This window comes from Osmerus mordax, chromosome 12, assembly GCF_038355195.1.
Source record: "Osmerus mordax isolate fOsmMor3 chromosome 12, fOsmMor3.pri, whole genome shotgun sequence".
Lineage (NCBI taxonomy): Eukaryota > Metazoa > Chordata > Actinopteri > Osmeriformes > Osmeridae > Osmerus > Osmerus mordax.
The window spans coordinates 16317078-16327617 of NC_090061.1; positions in this window are offsets into that span (position 1 = coordinate 16317078).

Below are 10540 nucleotides of genomic sequence, written 5' to 3' on the forward strand. Positions count from 1 at the left end.
ATTGTTGCTATAGCTGTGGCTATGCAGAGGAGAGCCAGAGATAGGGAAAATGCAGTGTTTGTGGAAGCAGCGGGTGAGGTGCAACCAGCACAGAACCTACAAGAGAAGGTTGAGGTTCATACCACAGAAAATATGATTGGTGAGGTTAGTCAGGAAGGCCTAAGAACAGAAGAAGCACTACTGCTTATGAGGTTGAGGAAAGGGTTCAGGTCAATCAAGCAGAGAGAGCCCCAACCATGAAAGGCCTGTAACTATCAGTTGAACCCCCAGGTATCAATGAACCCTATGTGTGCATATCCACGTCCTGATGTATAACAGCCTATGTACCTTATTGCCCATGGTCAGTGACTGAGCTGAGGGAGCTAGGAAAGGGATTTCCTGACATGAGAGGACTCAGCAACATTTCTAAGAGATTTGCAAATAGTTATCAATGCCATACATACTTTTATTGATTTGAATCAAGGGTTAGAGGTTGCACTCCAGCCAGGTGTGTTGAGAAACAGATTCCTGATGGTGTTTAATGGCAGAAATACCGAAGGGGTGTTGCTTGACTGGAGAAAAGTGTATGATTGCAAACAGAGAAAAGATGAGGATCCTACAGATTATCTGGAAAGACTTACTAGGATTTTTGAAAAAGCATTCTGGTTTTACAGCAGCTGCATCCCCATGCCACTTTGTCATGTGTTCATATGTGGATTGCTTCCTGAACTCAAGGTAGAAGTTAAGAAACAGGTTCTACATTGGGAGAACAAAACTGTTGATATGATTATGGATTATGTCTTGTCCAGTACTTGCCTTGCACTGTACATTGATGCTGGAGAATGCAGAAAAGAAAGTTGAGAAATTAATGACATTGCAAATGAATGTCTTACAGAAAGAAAATAATATGTTTAAAGGAAAAAGGAGAGCCAGGGGCAGGCAGCAAGGGGAGTAAGAGATAGACAGGGATATGTGCATACTCTGTAAACAGATACGCCACAGGGCAGGTTATTGTCACAGTATACAGAAATAGTCAGTACCCTTCAGTCATATACTCCATACTACTGCACTCAACCCCTCCCGTTTTCTTCAGAACGAAGAGCTTGCTGTGGCCTGCTCAAGGACACTGAGAAAGTAAACAGCCACCATCAAAATAATAATAATCAAGAATAGGGGAGGCAGAGAGCTCCTCTTTTTCAGGTAAGACACAGAGCTACTAGGTTAGCTAGTTCAACAGTACACAGTACCCAAATCAATGAGATGGTAGTGGTAGTTTCTAGGATTCCTGTGGACACAACTGTCAGTTAGCTCTTATGGGTGGATAGATGGATCTTTGAAAGATGAACATGTATTTCTTTCAACTATGTAAAAGTAAGTAACAAGTAAATCTGTTGGAAAGGAATTTGTTGTGCAAACTGAACCAAAATGAAATGCACTACTGACTTTTTCTTATCTATTCCTTAGGATAAAGAACACTTGGCCTAGCAATCCCATACACATCCCCCAGCAGTGGAATGCAGAGATTTTAGCGACCGCAGATGTGGCCTTGCTTGAAGCAGGGCCTGAGCTACTGTGGTCCACACACACTAATCATATTGGGCGCATTAAGAATGCTACCCAAGTTGTTATTATCATTGATTGTAGTACAACTCTTGACAACCGTACCTCAGTATGCTAGTAATAGAGAAGTAGGGAAAGGTATTGTCCCAGTTATTGATGCTTTGTTGAAACAAGGAGTCATAGGTAGATTTAAGGTCAATTTGATCCTTTAAGGCTAATAAAATACTTGGAAGTTTATTATGGGTTTATAAGCAGGTAATGCCTGTGTTATACATCCTGTTGTGCCTAACCCTGTTACGATACTTAGCAAGTAACCTTGTTACTTTCTCGCTCTGTGAATGACTATTGTTTGCTTTCTTCTCTGTTCCCATAGCAGAAGAGAGCCAGTATCTGCTTGCATTAACGTTTCGCCAGGTCCACTATACATTTCAGTTCTATCACAGGGGTACACCGAATCACCTACGTTGTTTAGTCAAGCATTACGAGAGGACCTCCAGGATGTCACTTTAGCACCCGGCTCTACTCTGGTGCAGTATATTAATGACCTTTTTGATATGTTCTAAGAATCTTGCCTCCTGCCAACAGGACACTATTGCTGTATTACATGCACTGGCTGAGAAGGGCCACGAGGCCGCAAAGGCAAAACTGCAGTTATGGTCTGAGGAGGTCAAGTATCTGGGCCATACACTCAAAGGTACAGAGCGACTATTTGACTCCTGATAGAGTGGAGGCCATCCGATTGATACCGAAGCCTAGAACACCAAAACAACTCAAATCTTTTCTAGGTTCAGCCGGGTAATGTCGTCAGTGGATCTTTGATTATGCTGTGTTGGCTAGACCTCTCCTCGATTTAATGAAGGGCCAGACTGATACTCATTTGTTGTGGAACATTGAAGCTGATAAATCATTTGTATCTCTCAAGCAGGCTTTGGCCCAGGCGCCAGCTCTCGGTCTGCCAGACTACAGCAAGCCATTCACACTGTACTGCCACGAGGCCAAAGGGTTTGCCCAGGGTGTACTGACCCAGGAGCATGGTAATCTTAGGAGGCCTATCACCTATGTGAGTTCTTCTCTAGATACTGTGGCAGCAGGTTTCCCCCCCGTGCTTACGAGCAGTCTGTACTGCGGCAACATGTGTGGAAGCAACTACAGATATAGTGCTGGGGTCGCCCTTGGCAGTGATGGTTCCTCACGCAGTAATTGCTCTTCTGTTACGCACCAAAACTCAACACCTGTCAGCCACCAGAGCCACAAAGTATGAATTGATTTTGTTGACTCAAAGTAACATTACGATCCATAGATGCTCCCCATTGAATCCAGCTTCATTGTTGCCCACCCCTGATGATGGTGAACCACATGACTGTGAGATGGTTGTCGATAAAGTGCTAACACCCAGACCTGATTTGTTTGACAAACCTATGGATAATGCTGAACTTGTGTTGTACGTAGATTGATCTTCGTCCCGAGCATGGGATGGCTCCCTAAACTCCGGATATGCGGTCTGCACGGACAGTGAGACATTCGAATCTGGTAAACTATCTCCACAATGCACTGCACAGCAGGCAGAGTTGTTTGCGTTGACAAGGGCATGTTGTTTGTCAGAAGGCAAGGTTGTAAATATTTACACGGACTCGAGGTATGGATTTGGAGTTACTCATGATTTTGGTGCCATATGGCGAGAAAGAGGTTTCATTAACTCCTCAGGTGGAGCAATCAAGAATGGAAAGATGATTGATAATTTGTTATCTGCAATACTACTACCGACAAAGCTAGCTATTGTTAAGTGTGAGGCTCATACTAACAATACAGATGATGTTTCAAGAGGAAATGCTACAGCTGAGTTAGCAGCAAAGGCTGCGGCCAAATCCTCTGATGTGTCCCAGGTCTCTATTTTTTCTGTGTCTCAGCAACCGGAAACACACACTCCCTCTCTTCATGATGTGGCGGACCTTCAAGCCGCTGCTGATAACACTGAGAGGTATGGTTGGTTATCCGTTGGCTGTGTGAAAGATCCAACTTCGGCAGTGTGGAGCCACCCCGACAGCCGCGTGGTGGCGCCACGTGCATTGTTCCCTTGGTTAGCTCGCATGGTGCACGGCTGTGCCCATACGAGCAAGGGGGGTATGGTCTCAACAGTAAATACTGATTGGTTTGCACCTGGTTGTCCACAAAGGCTGAGCAACATTGTGCTCAGTGTCATACCCGCCAGCAGCATAATCCCGGAAAGGGACCAAAGAGAAGAGACACAGCCCACCCGCCACCAAGTGGTCCTTTTATTTCATTTACAAATTGATTTTATGCAGATGAACAAGTGTTGTAATTTTGAATATGTACTTGTAATTGTTGACATGTTCTCGAAATGGGTAGAAGCCTACCCATGTCGGAAAGTTGATGCTACCACGATAGCCAAGATTCTCATTAGAGATGTGATCTGTAGATATGGGACCCCCACAAGACTGTCCAGTGATAGAGGTTCACATTTGACAGATCAAATTGTTCAGGAACTTTGTAAAGCGCTCCAGATCAACCAGCATTTCCACTGTCCCTACCACCCACAGTCTGCAGGGGCAGTGGAGAGGCAAAATGGAACTTTGAAAAACAAACTAGCCAAGATATGTGAAGAGACTGGCCTAAAATGGCCTGATGCACTCCCACTAGCTCTTATGGCCATGAGGTCCACTCCCCAGAGGAGGAATGGACTTTCCCCACATGAGATCGTTTTAGGGAGACCAATGAGATTGCCTGTCTCTCCCCCACTATCACTGAAACAGATGGCTATCCACCAGATGGATGATACAATGTTAAACTTTTGTTTTGCCCTAACTAGAGCAGCCAGGGTTGTGCATTCACAGGTGAAAGCTGCCCGCTGGGGAGCCATGTCATCCCTATCAACCGGGAGACTTCGGGTACGTGAAAGTGCACAAACGGAGGACTGCCCTCTCACCGAGATGGACCGGTCCATACCTGGTTTCTCTTGGTGACTCACACAGCTGTGAAAGTGGAGGGTCGTCCGACATGGATCCATGCGACACACTGCAAAACGGCCCCTCCACAGAACAACACGGTGGAGGGTCCCAATGGAGAGCCAGAGGCCGGTGGAGGAGCAGGTGCACCTCCACATGGTGCCTGCTCCAACTTGTCATCTGTCTCATTCCCACTGGGTTACTCCTCCGGGAGTACACCAAGGGGGGTGGAGACCCGTTCGCAGCGGCTGATCCGGGAGCAGGTTCCAGTCCAGCGGACCGATTTGAGCCAGAACCAGGACCCCGCCATCCAGCACTCCAATCCAGGGGCGCCGAGAAGGAGGTCTCAAAGAGCACCCACCCGGAGGTGTTGAAGACGTCGAAAGGTGAGTCACATGTGGAGAAAGCCAGAGAGGGGCTGCTGTTGCTACCATGCCTCTCTCCCCCATGTGTGATTCATGAAGCAGATGACAGCACCCAGAACGGGGACGAGAGGATACTGTGTTTCAAGGAAACCGTGGCCACTGCCTGAGCTACGATGAGAGATGAGATCCAGACATACTGACGCACACACCTGACAGACATTTACTGATACTGGACGCACGAGTCCACAGACATCGCATACATGAGCCACACCGAGAGTCACTATTGCACGCTCCCAATTATACTGATGTGAACATTGAGATTCATCATAAAGCACACATGAAGAACAATCTGTACAACAACACCTTACCGTGGACAGAAAAAATGACTGGACGCAGCATTAGAGGGGACAGACCTTGCAGGGTTTGTGGTTAGAGTCCCAAGCATTCTGGAGGTTATCCAGGGATCTGTCCCTCTGTCAATGGCTGATATGTGTAAGGTCAAGAAGTGGCCTTGTGTAGGGTTGGAGGTTACAAATGTGACTGTTCTGTCGAATGAGTCAGTCATCTCTTGAATATGCCCCACCTGCATGGTTATGTGTATGGCACAGTGGTACAGTGAGAGTGAAAAAAATACATGTGAAGATACGGTTTCTATGTATGCTCACACTCTACTGGATGATTTGTAAGTTCAATTGTATCTTGAGTTCAATGTTACTTGTCCTGTATACCATTTGGGCGGGTGACATAAATTCCTGATGTTGCTAACTATGTTATTCCTACACCTTTAGCATACTACAGAAGATGTAGTATATGGTTGATTAAATGTTTAAATAATCATGGGAAGGTATTTGGAAAAATATATGTAACCACACTGTGGTATGTATGCTAACAGCCTGTTGCATGATATGCCTGTTGCAGATGGACCTGTAAGTATAAGGGCATCACCATTTTGGGTTCCTCGTGCATCTAACAATGGCACCATGTGGGTATGTGGTAAGAGTGCTTATTATTTCCTGCCGGCCGACTGGTCAGGAAAGTGTTACCTTGGGTTTATTGTAGGAGCCCTCAGACCTGTAGATGGGTTGCCCCTGCACCGCTTTCCCAAACAATGGTGGCACCGCCACAAGAGAAGTATTATTAATGCAGATGCTAAGAAGCTGGGATCACATCACGTAGATTCAATAGTACACAGTCACTTTTCACGTTTTCAGCTGCCATTCTCCCTGTGTATGGTGTTATCACTGCCTTTAGAGATATTAGGAGCTTAGCAGTAGGGTTGGAGTCCATTGGTAATGAGACAGCCGACGCCTTAACTGCGGTTGCTTCTGAGATGAAGGCCATGAGGCAGGTAGTGCTACAGAACCGAATGGCACTGGATTATCTGTTGTCAGCTCAGGGAGGTACCTGTGCTGTGATAGGTCATGACTGTTGTACTTTTATCCACGATGAATCTGCAAATATCACAAGTATGGCTGCTCACATTAAAACATAATTTCAGCTTTGGGGGAACCTGAAGCTTGGAATTTTGCTGACTGGCTGACCTCCTCTGTGGGGGGTTTCTTTTCGACTATCATTCAAGTGGGAATCACTGGATTGGGCATGTTAATCGTTGTTGTGCTGATTGTGGTTTGTGCTTTGAAGATGTGTACTGCCTGCTGTGTACAGTGCTGTGCAGTAGGCTCTCAGTAAGATTATGGTAGCCCAAATCAAGCCACAGACAAAAGCAAGCAAAAATGAGGATTACTGCATTGCCCTGAGAATGCTTGATATGTCGGATATGTAATCTCAAGTACCAAGTGACTATTTTGCCAATGTAATAAAGATGGCCATTTGCCTCCTTCTATTTTCCAACTGATATACAATGCTGTGTGCAATCTGAATAGATCTGTCCTTAACCACAGATCGGTGAACAATAATTAAAGATAGTGGTTACTTTATTACTTTTATACTGTTTGAAATAATCTGAATTTATGAACAGTGTTTGATCTATACCATGCTGTGTTGAGCTCATGAGAGCATGACCCTTGGTTATGTCCAGGAGAGAAATATGCCTCTGTTTCTGCTATCATTGATAAACTGTCATAATGCTGTTTGCTTATGAAGTGAATAGCTATAAGCTAGTTCTTTTGTGGGGTCCTAGGGGGTGCCTGTGTTACTAGGACGAATCGGAGGTCACAATATCACCAAAGTGTATAATACCATGCAACTTTGAACAAGGAAAATAGAAGGAGCGTTAAGGTCATTTCTGGGTGCCCTAGCTAGAGAGCTAAACATTATGCTATTCACTTCATGGACTTTGTACTTTTCACCTGATGGGGTACTACCTAATACTTCTTCAAATCCTATAATCATGTATGCTGTGCTGAGTAGTAGCAGATAAAGTATTGTTTGATTGTTAAGGTTTTGAAATGTTATGAAACTTGTTTGTTGTGTTGACGTTAAACATCAAAAGGGGGGACTGTGGAAGAAATTGGGATTTCCTGTGTGCTTACATTAATCACTAATCAATAGAACTAGTCATTGGATACTAGTTAGTACGTTTATCATGTAAGCTTGCTATTAATAACAGTATATTGTGTCTATGTGTCAGGTTAATAGATGTTCGGGGTCAGGAGAAAGTACTGGCTAAACGGTCCTTGTCATGACTACAAGGAGAGCGCCAACTATGAACTCTCTAGTGTGAGAGTTGTTATGTGTTGGGAGCAGTGAATCTTTTTCTCTGAGACTGTTGTAACGTCATTCCTGCCTGACTGTCACAATCTATGTTTACATTCTTGTGCACTATAAAAGATGGTCCTCCGGCTTTCAGAGCGGAGAGAGACCTGAGGGGTGTTCCATCAACGTCGCTAACGCAAGTCGCGCTAACACGAATAAGTCTCACTTGGGTAAACGTCAACTTAGACTTAAGCCTCAAGCCGTTCCACTAACAGGCAACGCTAATTCAAGCTAGACCTCAATAAGCTTAGACTGTGCAGCCCAGATCAGGCGATCGTCGAAAAGAGGAGTTATGTTGCAAAAAGTATAGCGTAAAGCAGCAGAGGTGTGTTGTTTCAGCAGCGTAAATTGATTTTTTGAGTTTTTTTGTTCTCTAAAAGGGCAATGTTGCCGCAATTAACATGGCAAGGGAGACAACTTGTCAAACCATTACGACCGTTAAAATGCGTAAATTGTAGACCTACCAAATCTACTTAACATATATATGCATTTAGGCCTACTGATAATTAGCGTAATTTGATGAGCTGTCTGAAACCGTTCTGGCAGGCTAGCCTATGGTCGATATTCTCAACAGGAGATTGAGAATAATATCCCAAAAAAGAACGTGGCAGCAATTGAAAATTGTAGGATAAAATTCAAAACACTGAAGAAGGCCATGGTTAATTGCACTTGATGTGGGCTACTAATGTTTTTGTCTTCACATCTTGAACAAAATCAAAAATTACTTCAAAATAACTTTGCCACACACATTTATTAACTGATAGGCTAAATGCTGAGCTTTAAGATAAAAGGGAAAGATAACCATGACTTAAATGGGGATTCACTGAAATGACTAGTATTGCACAGATCCAGCACTGACTTTTTAGATCAGAAGGTGACCCAAACTGCACACTTTGTTTGGCAGAACAGTCATTTAAAATTGCTCAGCATGACTATCATTATTATATTACGAGTATTTCCAATTAACATAGTCTGCCTCCACAGATCCAGAGGGGGCTTGGACAGTGACAGACTGTGGCTGTGCCAAGTGTTGTCACAGCCTCACTTTGGGAAAGCATGCCCTACTGGGAACATTAGGGGAGACTGTTGGGCACAGAATCTAATTGTCTTCTTTGGAAAGGGCAACATTTGGGACACTGTCATGTAGGGGCAGCATAAAGGGCACTTCATAACAGCACCTTTTTCCATTGGAAGTAAGGGCATGGGAACAGTCCAATTTAGGCCATTGTAAGGGCACCTTATAGGGTACTGCATCACATTTTCTATACTATAAAGGAACTCTTTTTACATTTATAGAGGGCACACTGTCATTTATTGCATGGGGCATCCTGTGCACTCAAGCATATTTCACAATGTGAATGGCAGACAGTAGGGCACTTGGTCTAATTTTTGCCACTCTGGGCATTTTAGAAACACTTTCAACCATGGGGGCACCAGGCAGTCACCCCCTGAGTCTTCCAATGGGCCTGGATATACCCATGGGGACAGTATATTGCACCTATAATATTGGGGAAGCCAGAGGAGAGGTAATATACAGGCTTGTCAACATATAGGCTACTTTAAACAATGAAAATACTTTATACAATTGAATAAAAAGTCCTCCTTGATTCTTTGTGTTTCAAGATTACCTGAAAAACTGATGATAATATTCAGGTACTGCTTTGAAGCAAGGTATACCCTTCATATTTCCTGGCATAGTTGCCCGTTCAAGAATGTCCCACATGCAAAGACATAGACAGATGCAGACAGACTGAACAGTGTCAAGGCTTGGGTACAGTGGATTTGCTTCCTTGTGTGTGATTCCAGCAGACTACATAGTCTAGGCCTACCTACATAGACTGCAGTATACTACCCTCCTTTCTACTATTATAGTCTACTCTCCTTTCTATTACTTTTTACAAAGGATGGTAGGCTGCTCTTATGTGTTCATTGCCATCCTTAAGAGTTGCTAAAGTGTTATTTCAAATATATATATTTATGGATTTTTTTTATTTTTAAGAATGACAATTACATTTATCTAGATAAACTATGCTGGGCCTGCTGAACCTATACTTCTTCCACAGATACTGGTCAGGGAACCATTACTTCTGTCTCTGAAGACCCTTGGGGCTGGTGGGATAAATGCACTTTGTATAATCTGAGCACCTTCATCCACCACAGGGTTTTCAAAGAACGGATACGCCATAATTGATTGTAACTTGTCTAGACGCTCTGCTTAGTTTCTAAGTCCTTATTTTATGTCAATTAACCAATGGCTTTTGAAAACAAAAGTGACATTATTTCTTAACTTGTTTATTTAAATTAATATATTTTTTGGAGATTAAGTAAACATGTAGCTAAATCATTAATGTCTGCACTTCAAAAAGTCTGAATTTACGTTTCCGAACACGGACTAAAGTGGTTTGCGCGCAGGAATTTACTCGACGGAACTGTATTTTGAGATTCTGTTTCCGCCTGTTTGAAATTATTTGCAACACATTTTAGTTTAGCTTGACTTTTAGCCTGACACGGATCAGGCTAGTTCCGAAGTATAAGTTACATTGGTTACGTAGCTAGAACTAAAGTAAGCCACCTTAATGGAACGGAACTCTCGCTAAAGTAAGTGAGACTTGGCGAGATAAGTCTAGCTTTTCCTTAATCGACGTTGATGGAACACCCCCCTGGTTGAGACCTAAGCTTGGTGTTGTGTTGTCATTTATGGTCAGAAGACTGGTTTTCTCTCCCAATCTGCAGATTGATAAATACGTATTAAAATCCAGAACTCAACTGAACTTAGTCACTCCGTTTATGAAGAGACGGACAAACACTTTCTTCATCACATGCTATTTTCCCTCTCTCCCAGTGCAGGTCATGCCAAGGCAGAAATGCTACGGCGGCCGCATGAGGTTTAGAGGTAGTCCAAAAATATGTCTCCCACAATTGACACATTTTAACCACAGTACTCTTTTCAAACTTTCC